Below are 21,785 nucleotides of genomic sequence, written 5' to 3'. Positions count from 1 at the left end.
TCACAGCACTGTCACATGGCATCAAATGGTGCCCTTTGGCAAGAAAGGTACTATATGGAGATAAAATAGTACTAAAATCATTATTCTTTAAGGTACTAGTAAAAAATCTAGTAACACCAAAGATACAAAAGAGTCCTTTCAGATGAATGAATTTTGGACCTATGTCATGTCATCCCACACACTAATCTAATTTTCACTTATCATGGATTAGGCACTTTAGCAATGAATATGGCTGTAGTATGGGAGGTTCACAGGCATTAAGTTTGCTTTGTGTCTTTTTAACTTCATTTGAATTTTCCAGACTTTGCATGGTTTTTGTGTATCCTAGTAACTGAGTCTGTAATGCATATTTGTCATTTTTAAAATGTACAAAATAAAATCCTAGTCCTCAGCTCATGTAAATTTACATATGTCCATTGACTTCAATAAAAACTGAGCTTTTATTTATTTTACTTCAGTGGAAATCAGGAGAAGTGATAAACTTTGGATTCATTTATATGGAAAAATAAGTATGATTCGGTTTCCCTTCTCTTCTTACATGACTACACACTGGGTTTGAAGGGATTAATTTCTTTCTTGAAACAAGACAAGCCATTCAGTGATGGAGGTAAGTCATTCACCCTGAATGAACTATCAGGAGCTGAAATCTCTAGGTGGAGATATAATATAAATCCCTAGAAAAGTAAACATGTCTAGAGAAGTACTACCCCCAGGGGAAAATTGCATATTCTGATTTTCACTGGTTTAAGAGGCTCCTCAAACAAAGAACTGAGAACTGTAAACTGATCACCCTGCTACAGAGGAGGGGTCATTCTCACTTTGGCCAAGAATTGATAGGACACCATGACCAAGAGTGACAGACCCTGTTGAAAGGGCTTGAAGTAATTTGAGACCTACAAACTATGTGCTAGATAAGTATTGCCTGGCAAGCATGCACGTAAGCTGTGTATTGTGTTATGATACATATTCTCTGTAATGTTTTTGTTCTAAATAAATAAATAAATAAATAAATACTTTCCTTTATGAAGGCTGGCTGGTCATTGGCTAACCCTGTCATTGCCCTGAGAGAACAGGATGGCAGGTGATAAACTAAACAGACTTTCTATGGTCATCGCAGTGGATTGCACAAGAAATTGCAGCCTGAATCCCAAGTCTGGAGAGAAAGGAATGCAGGTTGCTGCCCTAGAAAGGTGATGGCTAGAGCCTCAGACCTGAGCAGGGCACCCTCAAGGAGGCCAAGAAGGGGTCAGAGATGCAGTTACCTTATGTTTTTGATTCTATAGGTCAGAGCCTATACACTGAAAGATAAAGAAGCAGAGTCCTTCAACCAATTACTTTAAATGCTTTCTAAGTCAATCTAATATATCACCACTGGGTCTCCCCAACAGAATGGAGAAATGTGAGAGCAAAGCTGATCACATATGTAATTAGCACAATTTTACACTAGGAACATTCAGAATGTCTGATCATTGTTGTGAATCTCACAGAAAATCCACATTGCTTGGTTACTGGAGCAGGTAATGTGTAAACACGATTGCAAAAGAGGATTTCTATTAAGATGGGGGTGAGGAGAGGAGTAAAGCCTGTGAATATGAGGCATTTAAGAGCAGTATGAATTCAAAAGCTTAGATGTCAAAAAAATAAAAAAACATAAGGGTGGAATTAATAAAGGAACAGAAAAGACAACATATGAGTACATCATGGTCTGAGGTCTTGACAGAAGATCAAAAGCAGGAAGCAGCAAGCTTTTAAACACTTTAAATCACTTTAATGGATAGAGTGGGCAAGAAGTGGCAGAACCTGAACCCAACAGGTTCTAGCCTAAAGAGTAAACTGAAGTAAGCTGAAAAGAACATGGGAAAGAAACTGTAAAAAATTAAAATACTGAGAATTAAAATCATAAAGAGATTAATTAAAACAAAATAAACCTCAATCATCTGTTAGTTCTCAGATATGCTTGTTTTTCTAATACCTTTTTGTGAAACAATATATTAACCAACCCCCTCCCCACACACACACACACCTTTTGAAGTTCACATGTGAAATGCTCATAGACTGCAAGAGACACTAAAATTGGTGTAGAACACATTTTCTTTTGGATGGGTGATACTCAAGGAAAAGTATTATATTAACCTGGAAGTGACTGCAAATGATCCTGCTAGATGTAACGGTTCTGGTAGATTATACAGTCTGCAGACACACATGGTGGTTCTTGTACTCTGTTGCTGTGTCACTCAACGAAATTCAGATGATATTTCATATTGTGCTTGTCTTTGCTTGTTGTTGTTGTCTGGCATTTTTCAGGAGTCTGGGCCTAATTTTCCACTGCCTTGCACTATGTGTAGAGAGACAAGGTGGGTGGCTCCCATTCCCGACTTTGGCTCTGTCCCTTAAATCTGGCATCTGGCCTTGGACTTCAACTCTGGGCTCCTATTCCTAACTCCTTCTGTAACCACTAGACCTGACACCTTCTCTAACCATAAGGCATAGGGTTGACAGGTGTCCAGTTTTTCACTTGAATGCCTGGTCGAAAAGGGACTCTGGTGGCTCTGGTCAGTACTGCTGACCGGGCCATTAAAAGTCCGGTTGATCGTGCAGCAGGGCTAAGGCAGGCTCCCTGCCCACTGTGGCTCCGCGTGGATCCTGGAAGCAGCAGTATGTCCTCCAGTCGGGCTCCTAAGCACAGGGGCAGCAAAAGGGGTCCACATACTGTCCTCACCTCAAGTGCCAGCTCCGCAGATTCCATTGGCTGGGAACCGCTGCCAATGGGAGCTGTGAGGGTGGCACTTGTGGACAGGGCAGCATTCAGAGCCACCTGGCCACTCCTCCGAATAGGAGCCAGAGTGGGGACATGCTGCTGCTACCTGGAGCTGCTTGAGGTAAGCACCGCCTGGAACCCGCATTCCTGACTCCCTGCCCCCTCCCCACACCCTAACCCCCTGCCCAGCCCAGAGCCCCCCTCTCGCACTCTGAACCCTTCACCCCCTGCCTGGAGTCCAGTCCTGCACCCCAAATCCCTCATCCCTGGCCCCAAACCAGAGCCCACACCCCCAGCCAGAGCCCTCAACACCTCCTCCCCTCACCCCAACCCACTGCCTCAGCCGGAACTGCCTCCCACACCCTGAGCTCCTCATTTCTGGCCCCATCCTGGAGCCTGCACTCCCCAGCTGAAGCCCTCACCCCATCCCGCACCCCAACGTCCTGAGCCAGCCTGGTGAAAATGAGCGAGTTAGGGTGGGGAGAGCACATGACAGAGGGAGGGGAGATGGAGTAAGCAGGGGGCGGGGCCTCAGAGGAGGGGTAGTGCAAGGATGTTCGGTTTTGTGCGAGTAGAAAACTGGCAACCCTATGAGGCATGACCACCCACATCCCAGTCACTGACACTGTCTACTCTGCTATTCATACCTCTGCCAGCTGGGAATGTAATGTCTGTACTCTATATGCCTCCACTAGTGTAGATCTACCCTAAAAAACAGAAGTGTAGCTAAAGCAGCATGAGTAGTGAGATGGACCAGCTGCTCATATATGTACCTAGGGTTTCAGAGAGGATTTTACTTGGGTGGCTAGCCCTTCCTGCTGCTCAAGCCACCATGGCTATCCTTCTATTTCTGACATGCTCAATCAGAGCTAGAATGGGTACAGCTACCCAAGCTGGAAATTACACCTCTACTCCAGTGTAGACATATAGACACACCCCTTGAATACAGCAAGGCCTCAGAATGGTAGCGTTTAAACACACTCACGTGGCAGAGTTGTAGTTGACTACACAAGGAGCAAGGAATTAGAGAATCAGTCTTTTGAGCACTAGACCTGTTACAAAAGCAGCAGAGCTTCTGAAAAGAAAGCATTCAAGACATGGCAATGAATCTGAATAGACTATGTTACATTCCAGACTCGAGTCTGAAAAATCAGACAACCAGCAGTATGTATGCCAGTCCAGCACTGGAGTCTAATGAGAAAAAACAAACCTGAAACAGTGTAACTCACATGCTTTATAACTACAGCATTTGACTTTGTTTGGTGCAGAGAAAAGGGGAGGAGACATGGAGTTCAGGTGGAATGCTCTGTGTCTCTGTACACGTGCAGGGTGAAGGCCAGGGGAACTCAGCGAGACGGGCTGAGACATAGTGTGTGGCTGTTACTAGATGTTCAGTAGCCGTTTCTGTAGCTGTACAGGAAGGTTTAATTGTGGTCAAGGAGCACACAAATTCACCATTTGAGAGCTGAACCAATCAGAGATGGAAGGGGACAAAGATTCTCAATATAGACATTAAAGACAGCCTTGTGTACACAGCATCTGATTCATGTCGGACCAAGAGATGTGTCTGCTGTGAGGGCTGGATCCTAACACCTGTATCACCTTGGATACTGCCAACAGATGTCTATTTCACCAGCAACTGAGAGGAACAGCAAACTATTAACCCAGAGGCTGGACTGCTGCTAGCTATGGAGATCCCTCAGACTGTTTGTTGACAGTGTTCTAAAGCATTTGGAAGGACAGGGGTAGTACCATCACTCAAATTCTGAAAAGTCCAGGTGATACACACTACATACTACAGACACACTACAAAGGCCGAGAGTTTCATCTCAGAGAGGAGTAGAGAGAAGTGTGTTTGTAGGTGTGTGCTAAAATACAACAGTTTAAATATATTGAAATTTTGTATTTAAATATATGTAATAAGAACAAAAAGTGGAAGTATGTATAAGAAACATCAATAGATTTACTGTGTAATAGCTTTTGTTTAAATGTTATTCATACTATTTCAAATACTGTTAGAAAAGATTTTAAGTAGTATACAATTTTTTTTAAATGCGCATTAACTGTTTGTTTCCTAAGAAATTGGCTGGTGCTGTGTCTTTGACTATGACAGGGAACTGCTATTAACAGCTACATTCAAGGTTTTACATACAATAGCCCTGAGGTTTATCTGTGTGTAATGCTTTCAGAAAAGTCCTGGAAAAGCAGAACTCTGACCTGTGCTTCAGCAAACAGATAAGCGGAGATGCAGGAAGAAGGGGAGGATGATAGAGTTATGTCTGAGCATCCCTACACCCACTACCTCATTACAACAGTGTGTATTTTGGACCTGATTAAGAGTTTTGAGTAGATGGGGACCAAAAAAAGCATGCATGAAAGTGAATTTAAAAAAAGATGAATTACTTATATAGAAAATCTGCAGGATAAACAAGTCAGGCTCATGGAAAGCCACATATGAGAGTTCAGTGATGTGTGGAAGAGACCAAGTATTTTAAAGGCAACAGAATCTACCCCAAACAATCACACAACTGCTATCAATTCTTAGCAATTCAGAGGCAGCCTTAAATACTATACCTTTAAGAAGAGTTCCATTGTATACTAGCTAACTTATAAAACTGAGCACTCAAATATGAACTGGAAAGTATAATTTATATAAGGAGTTGGAAAACTGAATAAGTTGTGGTGGGCACGATGTAGAATGGCCAACTGGATACCCTGCCTAAAGGATGGACTTAAATTACCATACAGACGAGAAAGCCCCACTTTTTTCCATTACAGTTGTTTTCCTTGAAAATACAAGGTGCACTTGCAAACCATTTTCACCGCACATAAAATAAATAGTCTACAAGGATCCTTATTGTACTGAAATGTGGAAGGAACATAAACAAAACACTGAAATGACCAGGTGAATAGTGAAATACTTAACAAAGGGAGGAAATATCAAAGAGACAGCAATCTAGCTGCAGTCATCTGAAGCATGAAACAAGAAAATATTAAAATGGAAAGTGTTTTAAAGCCATTAGGCCTTTAAACCCCAATACTGAAGCTGAAAGTTGAGAATCTGAGGGTAGCAGCAGGGGCGGCTCTACATATTCGGCCGCCCCAAGCAGTCATGCGCGGGAGACGCCCCGGAGCCCCGGGAGCAGCGGACCTCCCGCGGGCCTGACTGCGGAGGGTCCGCTGGTCGCGCGGCTCGGCTGGACCTCCCGCAGCTGCGGACGGTTGGCTGGTCCGGCGGCTCCAGTGGTCATGCCTGCGGAGGTCCACTGGAGCTGCGGGGCTCCGGTGGACCTCCCGCAGGCATGACTGCGGCAGGTCCACCGGCCCAGCCTGCCGCCCCTGCCAGCAAATGCCGCCCCATGCACGTGCTTGCCGCGCTGGGGTCTGGAGCCGGCCCTGGGTAGCAGGCACTCTAGTTCTGAAATTGAAACTGAAAGGCGACAACCTAGAGGCAACATTCATGCAAGCCCTGATGATCAGTCTGAAAGAATAGAGCCTGAGGGCACAAAACATACAGACCGTGACAGTAAGTTTGAAAGCAGAGAGCTTCAGGGCAAGAATCACTCAGACCCTAACAATGAGTTGGTATAGACTGATCTTAAGGGCAGCATGTATTAAGCCCCTGAAACTGAAAAGGTAAGGAGATAACTGAGGCTCCTGTGAATGTTATAGACCTTGATAATGAGCCTGATTGGTAGGAGATGGAATGTGGCACACATTCATACTCTGAATTTAAATGAGCACAGGATAGAAACGGACCTGAAATTGAAATGGAGTAAGGGGGGAAAAAAATAGGGAAGACAACACAGCCAGACTTACTGCCAAAACTAACACCAAGAATAATGCAATAGTCTCTACTGTGTGCATCTAACCCTAACACATGGGCCACATCTGGGAATAGAAATTGTGTGGCAGGCTATGAATATTCACAAAATTGGGGTTGGGGTGTAGGAGGGGGTACGAGCTCTGAGGGGGTCTGGGGATGAGGAGTTTGGGATATAGGCAGGTGCTTTGGGTTGGGACCAAGGGGTTCAGATGGCGGGAGGGGGATTGGGACTGGGGCAGGGGTGCGGAAAAAGGTGCAGATTCTGGCTCGGGGTGCAGGCTCTGGGGTGGGGCTGGGGATGAGAGGTTTGGAGTGTGGGGTTCAGGAGGGTGCTCCGGGCTGGGATTGAGGGGGTTGGAGAGCGGGAGGGGGATCAGGGCTGGGGCAGGGGATTGGGACGTGGGGAGAGGCTCGGGGATGCAGGCCCCAAGCGGCGCTTACCTCAAGCAGCTCCCAGAAGCAGTGGTATGTCCCTTCTCCGGCTCCTACACGGAGGTATGGCCAGGTGGCTCCGCACGCTGCCCCATCCACAGGCACCCCTCTTCATTGGAGTGCATAAGAGCTGGAGCAGGGCCATGCTGCGGCAGTGTGGTGCGGCCCCCGACCCAGTGCCCCCAGCTGGAGTGTCGGAGCGGGGACGAGCCACATGGGCCTGCTTAAAACAGCTCTAAGGACAGATCTGGCCCATGGGCTGTAGTTTGCCCACCCCTGATCTAACCTATGATATTACATTAATAACACTGACTGCCATGGGAACTTGCATAATGTGAGTTACAGCTAATCAAAAGGACTCCATTAGTGTATTCCAACTGTGCAATAACTGTACAAATGCCCCTTTCCTGCAGTGAAATAAAGTTCTCACAACTTTTTGTTCTGGATCCTGATTAGAGACAAAATCAAATGTCAACAAAAATTTCCCGCAGAACAGAGATACTGTTTTTCGATCAGCTCTACTTTTTAATAGTTGTGGAGTGCAGTTCAAAACAAAAACACAGAGCCACTGCTATGTTTCCTCATGGTGTTATTTTCCGCCCCATACACAGAGATTCAAGTGTATTTTTCAGCCTTAGATTTCATATTGGAGAAAACAAAAATCAAAGAAAGAGTTAATGCCACTGAGAGAGAGAAGAGTGATTAACATGCTGCATATAAACAAACACAAAATGGCAGCTGCCTCACATATGCCCCTTCACCAGTCAGGGAGAATCATCTACGTTTCAGATAAAGAACACAAAATAGAACGACAACATCTCTTTTTAGCTGCATTACTACTTTCACCACATCTATGATCTTATCACGTCTCACAAGCCAATCAAAATTCAATCAAACTTCCTTTCCTGCTGGTTTCATTTCAGTTCCTGAAACCTGTACACTACTAAAAATTTTCTGTCCAATGTTTCAGAGACCCAGTACAGCTGGTTGCATCAGTTGTGCTGAGTTTTGTGATAACTATTATGAAAAAATACAATAGTATATTTATGCTAAATGCATACTTAGTGTATTTTTTTTCATGAGAGGGCTTTTAGACCTCTATCTTTCAATCTTATCTTCATAAAGTATTTTAGATTTGAATTTAAAATTAAATGGTTTGTAAATCCACATTCCTCCCATGTCCACAGTTTCTATTTCCCTCCTTAATGAGGTAGCAGTTGATGAATCTAACTGGGAACATTTGACTGTTCTGTTTGGCAGCAGTTCTCCCATACTCTAGAATTATGGAAGTAATCACATACTGAAAAAAATATATCCCTACTACAGCTGATGTTATGGTCCTCAGATTTCCAATTTACATGTTTTAAATTAATGACTGTTTATTCTGCTATATAATAAAGAGAATAGTTATCATAGGAGCTAATCCATTGCATACTATAGTACTCTTGCTATCTCTGAGATTCACAATAGATTCCGCTTACAGGACACAAAATAAGCAGTACAGTAAACAGGCTTTTCCCCTCATTGCATGACAAAAACTGTAGATTATCTAAACCATTTATTGAAGAGACAAATATCCTTTGTTAACCTTTAAAAGAAGATTTTTATGCTTTTCATGACCAAACTGTGTAAAATAAGGAATGTGAAGGAAAATAAGGGAAGTAAGTAGATTTAGGCATATAAAGGACAACTGGAGTTTGATACAATGTGGACTTCATTCACTAGTCATTTCAGGCATGCCATTTGACCAGCAATTGCTTTAGTGCCAATTGAATGGGAAATCAGTTTGAGTGGTGTAGCATGCTACCAAGAATAGCACTTAATAAGTAATCTGTTTGGATACAAGTTTCACTGTTTCTCTCTACCGGTCCTCAGCATAATCCTGGATACAAACATTTCCAAACTTGTGGAAAGTTTGGAAATGGATCCGAGCTTTGGTCTTTGGACCCATGTCTAATGCTAGAAGAAAGGTATCCAACTCAATCCAACGGTAGTCTGAGTCAATATTTGTTCCTACACACAGATGTTAAACGCTGTCCCAAGGAAAAAAAAAAAGAACAGCACAACTCAGTTTTCTAAATAAAGGTTGGCTAGTTGAAAGAGTAAATGATATCTAGCTGTGATCAAATAATGCCCTCCCAACTAAGATGACATGAGAGAGTGATCTGCATATGGAACGTATACACAGATAATTTCTTAAACAAGAAGAATCTAAGAAAAAGTGACTGAACACTAGGAAAGGGTGAGCAGAATCCTCTTACTTTGCTTTGTTGTCCCACTGTTTAAATCTATTTTAAGTCCTAGTTACTACAACTATTGACACTGTATAAATACCAGAGACAAACATGGTATCTCCTGGCTAGAGCCTGGGACCTTCGCCTGTGATGGTGGGTGAAATTTTTAAGGTGCCCTCCCACTGACTGCCAATACCTATTTTAGTCTAACAGGAAGGTGAAGGAATAGGAAATTCATTTTCTCTGCGAGTCTGTAGTTGTGATATAGGAAAGGGAAGGAAATTGGGAGGGTGAGGGTGGGAGTATTGAGCACTATGCTTTTTTGTTCTATTTATGATTGTCTAAAATGTCTGTTTCCATAGTATCAGAGTGCTGAGGTGGACCCTATGGAGGAGGGCTTCACTGAGAGAGAGGGGGGGCATGATCTGTAGAGCTACCAGTGAAGGATGAAGTCCTGTGAGAGGCAGGGAGTTTTTCTTATTAGAGCAAAGACAGTTCAGGGGGTTGATTTCATATTATAGATATTATTCCATCAGCATGTTATTTTCTAATTGAGCTTCCAAATTACACATCTTATAGTGTTTGATTTCAAGTCAATTTCTAGAACCTACAACATTTGACTTTACTGGGTTGATTAGGCAAAATTAATTTGTCTGTGTAGATTATTACACACACACACCCCTTTCTAAGACATCCTGTACTGCTGAATTTCCATAAGTTTGTATTCATTAAAATTAAGCAATAGTTGGTATGCACTATATGAGGGATCTGCAACCTTTGGCATGCGGCTCACCAGGGTAAGCACCCTGGCGAGCTGGGCCGGTTTGTTTACCTGCCACGTCCGCAGGTTTGGCCGATCATGGCTCCCACCGGCTGTGGTTCACCATCCTGCCGCCCCACTTTGGCCTGGGACGGCGGGATGGTGAACCGCGGCCAGTGGGAGCCAAGGCCAGAGGAAGCCTGGTGGGCCGCGTGTCAAAGGTTGCTGATCCCTGTCATCTTCTAGCAAGATAAATGCAAGCTACAGGTTATCTTCTGCTTTTCTTTCTCTGTTTATTGGCAGACAGTATACTTGCATTATAAAGTGAACAATCTGAAAAGGAGATAATCACTAACAGTTTATTAACTCAAAATAAAGAAGGCCCAGGTGCATTCTGGAAACATTCAAAACAGCTGACTGTTGTAGAATGACGAAAAAGATGTTTTTGAGTATGACTAACTATATGCTCTTTTTTGCAAAAGAAATTGATCCCAGAAATTTAGTAGTACCACTTTATAGATAAAAACAGAATTAGACTGACTTGTTGTCTACATAGTAAAAAAAATACTTTAGCTTAACGGATCTTATGCCCAAGGGTTAATACCTTGTTTTTCAGTCCAAAGCTTAGGAAGGCAAGAAACCCACACGGTGTCAGGTTGGTTCTTCTACTATCTTTTCTTTTAGGTCTTTGGAGGAATAAAAGAAGCCATGGAACTAACTCTCAATGGGTGTCACCATCTTGGATTTTGCATCAAGATGATATTGCTGTGAATCAGGTCAATGGACAAACTTCTTCAGGACAGATCTCTTGCTATAGTGTCTCTTCTATTGGTGTAAGGCTTGATCCAAAGATCAGTCCCTGAAGCTTGATCAAGAAATGCATTCCGCCCACTTGAATTCATTTGCCTTCAACAGAAGTCATGCATGGTGAACACATCTCAGAATCAGGCCCCTTTTGTTTGAGTCACCTTCAATTTAATCTGCAAACCAATATCAAGTTTGATTTATTAGGGCTGTAAGGCTGAGGGTGTGCACTGACTGTAAAATGCTCTGGGCAAAGTGAAAGTAAGGAAGAGAGTTATTCTAAAAATGTCTTTACTAAAGATGCATTATTTTATTATGCCTCTGAATTATAGATATGCCAGCTCATTCCTGTCTCATTCATGAGCCTGTCATGGTAAGCAGAAAATATAGTTAGTTATTCAAAACAAATTGTTACATAGAAAATAATGTATTCTTGCACACACCTTTTTAAAAACTAAGTATGAAATATGAATGTGCTTTTGCACGATATATGTGGTTGTATTGTTTATAACAAGAAAATTGGAAATAGAGAGCTCTCATTTGAAGAAATATTGGTGCCTGTTTTTTCTTTTAACTTTTTGTACTTAAATTTAAGTAATAATTTATCTGGTGTTAGCAGTGAAACCTAAAGAAAACAACCCTACAAAAAGTACTGAAATAAATGTTATTGCTACATTTGTTCAGATGTAAATAGAGTTAAATAAATATGTAATCCACAGACATCTCAGAAACGCATCAAATCTCAGTTTGGAGATTTACAGTTTTGAAAAATTCACTTTAAAATATTAAATGCAAAATCAACTATGTTTATATCTATAGCTCTGTACCTAAACCATTGCCTGAAACAAACAGAAAGACGGACATCTCATGTTCTTTTTAATAGACTGTTTTTCATCAGATAGTAGATTCAGACCTGTGGATATATTTCAGAGAGTCAAAGCAGGAGTCCCTATAACAACAGCACCAAATAAAAATAGTGTGCAACGTATTTACAAATTTTATAACAGAAATCCGATCAAAAATATTCTAGTAATACCAGGCCTTTTTTCCCCCCCTCAAACACATTCTGGCTCCTTTAGAGAAAATAGATCTGTACCTAAACCACTGCCTCAACAAATGAGCTCCCACACTACACAAATTTAGGAATAGACAGTAGGGCTTGTCCCAAGCATTGACACAGCAACATGCACTAACTTTCAGTATTGACAGTCTGAATTAAAGTCCTTTGAAGCCATTGAGAGTCTATCCATTAAGTTCAGTGAGCTTTGGATCAAGCCCTCAACACACCTTTGCATACATCTCCGCATGCTTTTCATCAAGTCTGGTTGAAAGAGCTGGAAGTCTGGCTGCACATGTGTCTGTTTTCTTTGTAGGATCAGTGGATATGCAGAGTCTAGTTGCATGATTGGGCCCATAGATGAAAAACAGGAACGTAACTGTACTTTCTTGGGTAGTCAAAACACTTTAGGTGGTGGATAAATACCATTATATCCATCTTACACACCATGAAACTGAGTCACGACAATTAAAGGCCCACAGCTGCCCCTGGGTTAGCTGATTCGGGTTCACAGGGCTCAGACTGCGGGGTTGTAAAATTGCTGTCAGACATTCAGGCTTAGGCTGGAGCCCGAGCTCTGGGAAACCAAACCCAAGCCTGGCGAGCCCAGACAGCTGGCCTGGGCCAGCCCTGGCCATGCCATGGGTCTTTTATTCCAGTGTACATGCACTTATATTGGTTAGGTGACTTGGCCAACTTCACACAAATGCATGATAGACCCCAGATGTCCCTAGTTTGAATGCCATACTTCTTTCTACGGTGTCACAGAGCGTCCCTTGCATCTTTCAGCCTCCAAATGAAGTCCACAAAATTCTTCATCCAGGAATGTATCAAGTAGCCTCAGAATCACCATAGATTACAGTTTATTTTCATATTCTGACCTTCAAGCAAAAATATCACCTTGGGCCCTATTTAGCATTTCTTGCTCAGGCAAAATTCACACAGAAGCCAGAATAATTAGGCAGTAAAATTGTGCTGAGGGCTTAAATGGAATAGACTTTGTACAGGCTCTCTGTGCAAGGGTGAAATTCACCCTTAGCGAGTCATCTGATAGTTAATACAAATGAGACGGACTTTCTGAAGGTGAGAGTCAATGAGAAATGGTTCAGCAGTTCAGATAATGGGTCTCATCCAGCTTGTATAGAGGAAGCAGCACAGAACAGGTGGTGTGTAAGAAGAAGAGAACTGGGATGGGGCTGTACCACTCAACAGGTTATTATGTTAGATACAAAATCACTGATGCATCAACATTACTTCCCACGGCAACTCATTTACTTTGGACGGGTTAATCAGTGTTTTAAAAAATCTGTCAGGTGCTCAGTGCCAAGTTTAAATATTATATTTTTTTCATATCCCGCTCTATCTATAGTTACAGTGATAAAATGAAGATGTAAGGACACATGCCGAGACACAGTATCCTAATATAAAATGCTGTCATGCTGTAGGTTAGGTTAAACACTGCAATAAAGGTGCCTGTAATAAATTAAGTTGAAATGTATTATTTTCTATGGGCCATTTTTCTGGCTCTCACTGAAGTCAATGGGTGCTGAAGGTGGCTCAGGATTTTTGGTGACTCAATTTGTATGTTGAAACCTAACAATAGGGTCTAACCAAGTTTGATTAAATTGCTCAATACTCTCATTGCTCTTGGTAAAGGGATCCTTCAACATATTCAATTTAAACCCCCTTCTGTGAATTTGCGTGGTTTTACCTTAATGTCACTGTACAACTTATAATAGATTGATGTTATAATCTTCAAGTTCTGGTGCTCATCACAATAGTTACATAGGACCTGATGCCATGTCTCTTGGAAATACCGGCAAGAAGGGGTCTTGCAAGAGGAGAATTCTGTGACTCTTTTCTACAGGCTTGTTGACATCTTTTTATTTGGGGACTTTGCGTTTTTACCCTCTTCCTGTGGCAGAGGTAGCAATGAATCTTTAGCGATCTCTCAGTGATACAAGGCTGTATGCAAGGAGGCCTTATGACACTCCTCTCTCTTTCCCCCCCCCACTCACCCATTTCCCTGTTTACTCAGCTGGTGGCTGTTGTTGGGGTTTCCCCAGCGTTAAGAATGCTCAGCAAAAAAATTAATAGCACTTCAGCATCCGCTTGTGGCTACCCTGCCCTAGCCCATCGCCCTTCTTTGCTTTCCATAACCACATGCAGGTCCCATAACGTCACCCCCACTAGAAGCAGGTAAGATAGAGCTATGGATAACTTTTTACTCCCTTCCAAAAATAGGCAAGTTCAGTCAGCTCAGAACAAAGATATAAGGAGAACAATTGGCCTGTGGACAGAAAAGACAGACTGCAGTACCTAGATATAAAAGGTGTCATCTAACATATAAAGTGTAGTTACATCTGGTCTTTGATACAGTCATGTATTATTATTTTCTGGTGTTACTCCCATCAGACAAAATTCCCACTGTCCAAAGACAGAAGTCCTTACTTACAGACAAAGAGCCCTTTACTGTGAATCAATGGTAATTTGAAGATGCTGACCACCTTACAGAACTGGTGCATCGCATAACAAGATAATGTACTCACTTATACTCAGTCACAGCTCAGGCAATGCTTCCAGTGACTTAAATGGAAGTTTTTCCTTCAGCAAAGTGCAGGGGGTAGAGCTGTGCAAATAATTGAATTTTTGGCTTGCTGGCTGAACCAAGAAAAAAATCCCCCCAAACTGTTTTGGGTCAGCCAAAAGTGATTTTAAAAATATTTTTTCAGTGAACCAAAAGAGGCAAAAAACAATTGTTTTAGTCAAACATTGTTTCATTTTTTATTTGACTCTTAATTTGTTTAAAATGAAATTGAACATTTCGAAACAAAAATTAATTTCCAACACAAAAAATCAAAACATTTTGTTTTGAAAATGTCAAAAATGAAACATTAAGACTTTTTGCCCTGAACCAAAAAATTATGTGAATTTGACAGAAATTTGTGAAACATTTTGATTTATCTGAATCTTTACTTTTCATAAAAAAAAAGTTTCATCTGAAATATTTTGCCTGCCTCTAGACAAGAGTGTTGCATTACAGTATTTGAGCATAAAATGAAAACGCTAAAATACTTCACCTTTTGCTGAAATAATTCTGGTGTATTTTGAAATGATCTAAGATTTTTATGGATTCACAGATGCTAGAATTGGCTTTGCAGAATTACAGTCACATCATCAATGCTAAAACCTTTTAAACCTCCATATATCTAATTGTTTGGGTACAATTGCTTTGCAGATCATGCCAATGTTTAATTAGTACTAAAACACCTGCTTCATAATACTCAAATCTTGATGTTATAAATTTAATAATTTTAATTAATTTCTGTAATACGCCACCATTCTCTGTAATGGAACATTTAGTGTTAACACACAGCTATTGAATGACACTTTTGGTGAATGGACTAGAATGTCTGGTCGTTAGAGGATACCAGCAATATTTTAGATAGTAAACAGCTGTCAAAGTAATTCATCAATATAAATAAAAAATCTGCTTAATAGGATCTAAAAATCAATCTTTTAAAACATATTTTCACTCATGTTGGGGTTCTCCTGAGACCTCTTCCACTTGGTTCTCCAAAATACTCAGTTAAGCTCTAGTTTCATCACTCACATTCCTTTATTTGGCATACAGCAAAGCTATGCTGAATTGAATAGACACAAGCATAGGCGGTGGGAATAGGCAGGGCCGGCCTTAGGGAAAATGGCACCCTGTATTTTGGCATCCTTTCTTTGAGTTTATGTATATAGTAGTATTAGCAAAAATTTCAGAAATAAAGCTGTCATCTCAAAAGTTTTTATAATTTACTACAACAAATACAAAAGAGGAAATAACACAGCTGGAAAGGTAAAAGACTTGAGTTTCAAATCTTCTAAGGAGTTATTAGAAATTACTTTATAAAAACTATGCGGAACACTTTTGCAGTGTCCATTTGATACATGAAAACGTATGTTGTTTCTTGCAAGTTTTCCATATTAAGGGAAAACGACAAAAATATGGTTGAAGACTTCAATGAATAGCTGTACATCTAACTAATCCTATTTAGCCGCATCTTCAGCCCTATTGTTTGTTTTAAAATAAATACCAGGTAATCAGTAAACAAACAGTAATGAAGCACGCAAACCTCTGCACACATGTGGTGCTCCACATCCGCCTGTATTAACTTGTAATGCCCTAATGATACAACCATACTTGAATTAGCATCCGTTGTGCCATGAGCACTGAGAAGAATACTGTTTAGTTGTTGGAACACATGACTGGGAATTTTTGGTTACATTTCTGGCTCTGTCACTCACTTGCTAAGTGAACCTGGGAAAATAATTTAGTCTTTCTATACTTTGATGTCCCCAACCGCTAAATGGGAATAAATAATAAATCCCTCTCTCACATATTAATAAAGACTGAATTAGGACAGGGAGAATTCATTAATTATTGTGTTTTGAGATCGTATGGTGCTACAGAAGTGCCTCAGATCCAAAACTGGCCAGAAATTTTTCAACAAAACACTGTTGTCAGAACATGCTGATAGGTTGAAGCCAAAGCTTTTCACAGGAACTTACCAGTTTCAACAAAACTTTCATCAGCAAGGGTTTCTCAGGTCCAGGAAGGATTTTCTGGTCAAGGAGAGAGACCCAGACCACCAATAATCAAAAGGTTGATGGCTAGATCACTGATTTAGACCAGAGGCTTGAGTAATCTAATCGCTGGACTATCTATCTATTTTTGGGGTGGGTGTCTCTCTCCCCAAACCCCGATTGGTTTCTTGCAAGAAATTTCAAAACATCTTGGTTGATCCCAACAGGAAACATTCTGAATTTTTGACATTTTGCAGGATGGGAAAACCATTTCCCACCCCGCCCTACTTATAACTTCTACAGCAATCAGGGGCGGGTCCAGGCACCAGCGCTCCAAGCGTGTGCCTGGGGCGGCAAGCCACTGGGGGCGCTCTGCCGGCGCCGGGAGGGCGGCAGGCAGGGTGCCTTCGGTGTCTTGCTTGCCGAGGGACCGCTGGTCCCGGGACCAGCGGACTCTCCATGCTTGGGGCGGCAAAAAGTCTAGAGCTGCCCCTGACAGCAATTCCTGTTTGTTGTGCATCTATGAACCATTACTCAAGTGGAGAGGGTTCACTGCCTAACATGCTAGCCAAAAAGCCCCCCTACCAGCGGGTTGGTGATGAGGCTTGCACTAGACTGGGGTAGAACACACTAAGAAAACCAGACCTGGCCAGCATTTTAACACAGCCCATCATTCGAGGAAGCAGCAAACCCTATTTTCCTGTAAATCACATATGCAGGGAGGGAACACCCCAGAGCCGGTTATTTCTGGAGCAGAAGGCACAGAGCTTTTCCAAAAAAAATACTTATCTATAGGAGCAGGACACCTGCACTAGTGATTCACAGGACAGCCCACCCCCCATCCAGCAGCCTCCTGCCTACTGTCATGGGCGTAAGCAACTGAGTCAAACTGACCCCCTTCTGCACAGGGGGAGGAAAGGGGCAATTACTCAGAACTCCCCTCTCCAGACAGCTACTCTAGGAAGTGGGACTGAGGCCACTAGTCTGCCTTAGCTGTCAGGAGGGAGGGAGCCCAGGGGAGGGAGCACCTGCTGGAAAGGCAGGGCAGGGTCAGCGGGTCACTCACCCAGTGCCAGCTTTGGCTTCTTTCTCCACAGCGTGAGCCCACTCTGCAGAAGCATCTGCTGCTCCCGCAGCTTCTGCCACAGCTGCACTTGCTGCTGCAGTTCATGGTGCCTGGCTCTCAGCCTGCGGCTCAAGGTGAGCACCACACTGTCGTCCAGGGGCTGCATCTTGCCGGAGCCCACAGCCATCCCGCAGTCCTCTGGGCACTCCTGGCTCCCCACATACACCCTGTTCACCGCCTCTAAAGGGCAGAACAAGCATGATGCTCCCTCCTCTTGCTTGCTGCTTTGGGAGTTCCCCACCCACCAGCGGCACACACCTCTATACTGCGCGTGGCTCCCCCTTGACAAAGGCTCCCTGGGCAATCGCCTATCAGTAAGGCCTGCCCTGGGAATAGGGCATGCCATACATTCAAAGTTACACAGCAAACCTCTTATTTTATATACAACCACTCATTACATGTAACTATCCATTGCATCACAGCTTCTGGAATTGGCTTGGTTACTTTGTAGGAACCAATCCCTGTACAACATGCTTTGCCCATGCATTCTCCATGTACAACTTCTCACTTTTCTTCATCTTACATCATCATCATCTCATCCATTGTAAATTGTTCCCTGGGTATTCCCCCTTATTTTAGCTAGGACAGACATTCTGTTTCCAGCCTGTGGATCCATTTACCTCCCTAATCCTGTCTCCCAAGAAATGAGGGCTCTCCCATGTCCAATTACTCATGTCAAACCAGGCCTATATTCCACTGCTTTTGTTTTTCTTTTTGATTTATTTTATTGGCATTATATTCCTGTCTTTCTGTGCTTTTCTAAGTTTACTTCCCAGCAACACATTTTCAAGACCACAGTAGTTGTAATTATTTAAACCACCATTAATAGTAGGCTGAAAGTACGAACCAGGGAGTGCAAGCTTACCTCCTCTGGTATAGCTCACCAGGGTGTAATTCTACATTATAAGCTTGCTTTGCCTTTGAAGCATCCTTCTGTAATTTTAACTTTGCCTTTATTACATTATAAAAACTGGGTACAAAATATATATATTTTTTCATTTATTACCACAGGAAATTTAAGTGTGAAACAGAACATTGGGCAATAAAAATAATATTCTCTGGGTCCATACCAGAATTGATCCTTCTCAGCCACTATACAACACGTATCACCAGCATAGACAGTTTTTACTTTACCAGTGTCCCACCAACTCAACTGTACTATGCAATTTGGAGACTGTTCCCCAGTGAACGCACATGCTCTCAGCTCTGCCTGTAGGACATCACACCTGCACGTTAGTGTCCCTCAGGTGCAAACAGTAGTACAAGACTGGGGCTTTCCACATTTTTCATTATCTTACAACAGCATCTGAGGAGGCAAAACATACTTCTTCCATGCTGTCTGGGTTGCTGTGGTTTCACATTTAACTTCATGTACTGGACCCTTGTTACTTTTTTTTACCCTGCACCAACTCTTGTGACAAATTTTAATTTTTTTTTGTGGTGATAAAAAAGAGGGCAACTTTTCTTGCTTCATATTCCTTAAGGCTGCTTTTACTTTTTACAACATGTATCTCCCACAGACTACACATTATATTATTACAACATATTGTCTTACTGTCATATATTTAAAAACAATTATGCATATTATATACAGTTAAAGCTTTATTAAGGAGTCCTTGGTTTTTCCTTATTCAATAGAGGCAATACTTTTGCTATCTTCTGTTTGGAATGCTTGATCATGTTCTCACAGTATTTCTGTGTCAGTTTGGTTTAAGAGTGACATACCAATTTTAAACAGTTCAGTTTTTGTGCCAAAGTTATTAGATCTTTTTCGAGTACAGTCTTCCTCCACCCTTAGGCATTCTTAAATATACATTTTTATTCAGAAAGTCCTTATATCAGTGCTGATGCTACATATTGCAAGCTGTTTGCTTCTTTCACTGCTTCTTCCTTCCCCGTCTATGTTCTCATTTAATGCTCTACAAAATGAGTACATTAAACATGTCTTATTGGATTAATTTTTGTATAAGTGCTGGAAAAATGGTTCATATAATTCTCTGTGGGTTACCCTATTACTTAAACTGACATTAATTTTATGATATTATACACTTGATTTACATCTTAAAGATATTACATGGCTATGCATTTTTCACTAACCCCATTTCCTTTCACAGCCATGTTTTCACCCAGCTTTTCTTTACTGTTATGTGTATGAACTGAATATTAGAGGTGGATGGAAAAGTTTTGATTAAATGTGTCTTCCTCCAAACATACCAATTTATCTAACCTGAGATTTTCCAGAAAGGATCAATCTCAATAAATTTTTCAACTTAAAAAAATATTGAAAGAAGTTTCAAAATTGTTATAACCAAAAAAAAATTTAAATGGTCAAAATGCAAACATTTCAATATTATCAAAACAAAACATTGCAATTGACCTGAACTTTTTTCTTTTAATTCCTAATTTTTAATTATTTTTGACCCAATTTGGGATGACAATTTTTTTTTTGAAATCTCAAATTTTCCCTGGATGAGAAAAAAAAAATTTCCCACTCAGCTCTATTAACTATCTTGTTACCTACTAGAGTTTACAGAATTGTCTAGTGGTATGTAACAGAAATGCAGAAACTGCTGTATCTCATTAAAGGGAGCCAAATATTCCCCTGGAACATGGCTTAACAGCTCATTAGCCCAACTGTTTGGGTGGGGCACATACCATCTCTCTGCCCCTCCCCACTTTTTTTGTGGGGGAGCAGATAGTATCCCAAACTCAGGGAAGTGCAGTAATTCTTCCTGACCTTTACACAGACCATGGAACTAGGATAGATTTTTTTATTCCCTTCCCGCTACTTTGTACCCACATAAAGGCTAGATGGACTCTAGCCCTAACCACATTGTACCACTCTTCTGATACTTTACTTCTGGTGTTTCCTCATGTGAATATTTCTCCCCCTGAATTTATTTGGCTCTTCTCTTGTATGTAACAGGCTGACCTACTTCTTTCTGTTTAACAAACTTTTAATAATTTCATCATTTGTAGTCAAGTAGTTTTGATACCAAGTCTATCAGTCTTGTTTTTCATTAATATAAATACTGTACGATTCTCCTGTAATTATTGGTCTTTAGCTTTCCTCCTATTTAAATATATCCTACCTGATCTTGTCTACTGTGATTTCTAATTACTCTAATATTGTTAAATGAGCTAACATATATGATGCCAATGTGAAATTCCTAATGCAATTTGTGTTAGTATTGTAATTCTGAGCAAGTTGTCCACTGTGTAATGGGGATTGCACTGTCTTTGGAACAGGAAGTCTTGGCTTTAATTTTCCAGTTATGCTTGGAGGTAGATAATCACAGCTTACCACAATATGTAGAATGACAGGTAAAGGACTCTATTGATCAGCAACGTGTTCTATTTCTTTAGATGATACACCTCCAATCTTTAAATTTAAGAAAAAATACCTATGTATCTGAAAGATGACAGATTAAAGTCTTAGAAGAATAAAGTGCTCTAGAGATGGTCAAAGTAATTTCCATCAACCATTTCAAAATTTCTGAATGGACTCATTTTTCATTTTTTAAATCATTTAACTTTGTTTTCAGGAGGGAGGGGGAGAGAGGTTGATAACCAATTTGATAACATTTTCAATAAAAAGCACAAATCAAAATATTGCAAAAAGTTTCACAAAAAAACCCAAAATTTTGATAAAGTCATTTTTGGGGGGTTCTTGGGGTGGTTGTTTGGATTTTTTTTCTTTATTTCTGCAATTTTTAAGGCCATTTCTTGATAGAGAAAATATGTTCAAAAACTCTGAAATCCTCCTGTCTATGTAGCATAGGCACAAATATAAACACTTCCTCTTTCCTCCCAACCCCATCCAATGTGTGTCTATATAAGGGCACAGACAGAAGGATGAAAAGAACAGAGGGGGTTAAATTGCTGCTGTTGCTTTGTCTCTTCTCTCCTGTATAATGGACACTCCCCTCAATCCACCCACCCTAAATCAAGAAAATTCCACGTGTACTGGAGATAAGTTTACACTTCTAAAACTATGATTTAATAGCCAGTAGGATGTTTTTTTGAGAAACTGTAGCTCTTCTATGGCTTCAGACTCCAGTGCTGAAAGTGTAATAGGGATGCACAGGGAAAAACAGAGGCCTCTTCCTTTCCACATGTGAGCTGGGTCTTCTCTTAACCTGATTGCAGTCATTATCTCTTAAATTTCCTAATACACTTTTAATTTTCACCTACATTTTTCGGTAAGAATTGC

At 41.2% G+C, this 21,785-nt stretch overlaps 1 protein-coding gene across 1 annotated transcript in view; it reads right to left on the bottom strand.

Annotated features, from left to right (window-relative positions):
• Positions 1-21,785, bottom strand: part of CNTN5 (contactin 5) — a 965,708-nt gene that overhangs the window by 919,914 nt on the left and 24,009 nt on the right. The window lies entirely within an intron of this gene.

Source organism: Mauremys reevesii, linkage group 1 (assembly GCF_016161935.1).
Source record: "Mauremys reevesii isolate NIE-2019 linkage group 1, ASM1616193v1, whole genome shotgun sequence".
Lineage (NCBI taxonomy): Eukaryota > Metazoa > Chordata > Testudines > Geoemydidae > Mauremys > Mauremys reevesii.
This window is presented reverse-complemented; position numbering and strand designations above follow the sequence as displayed.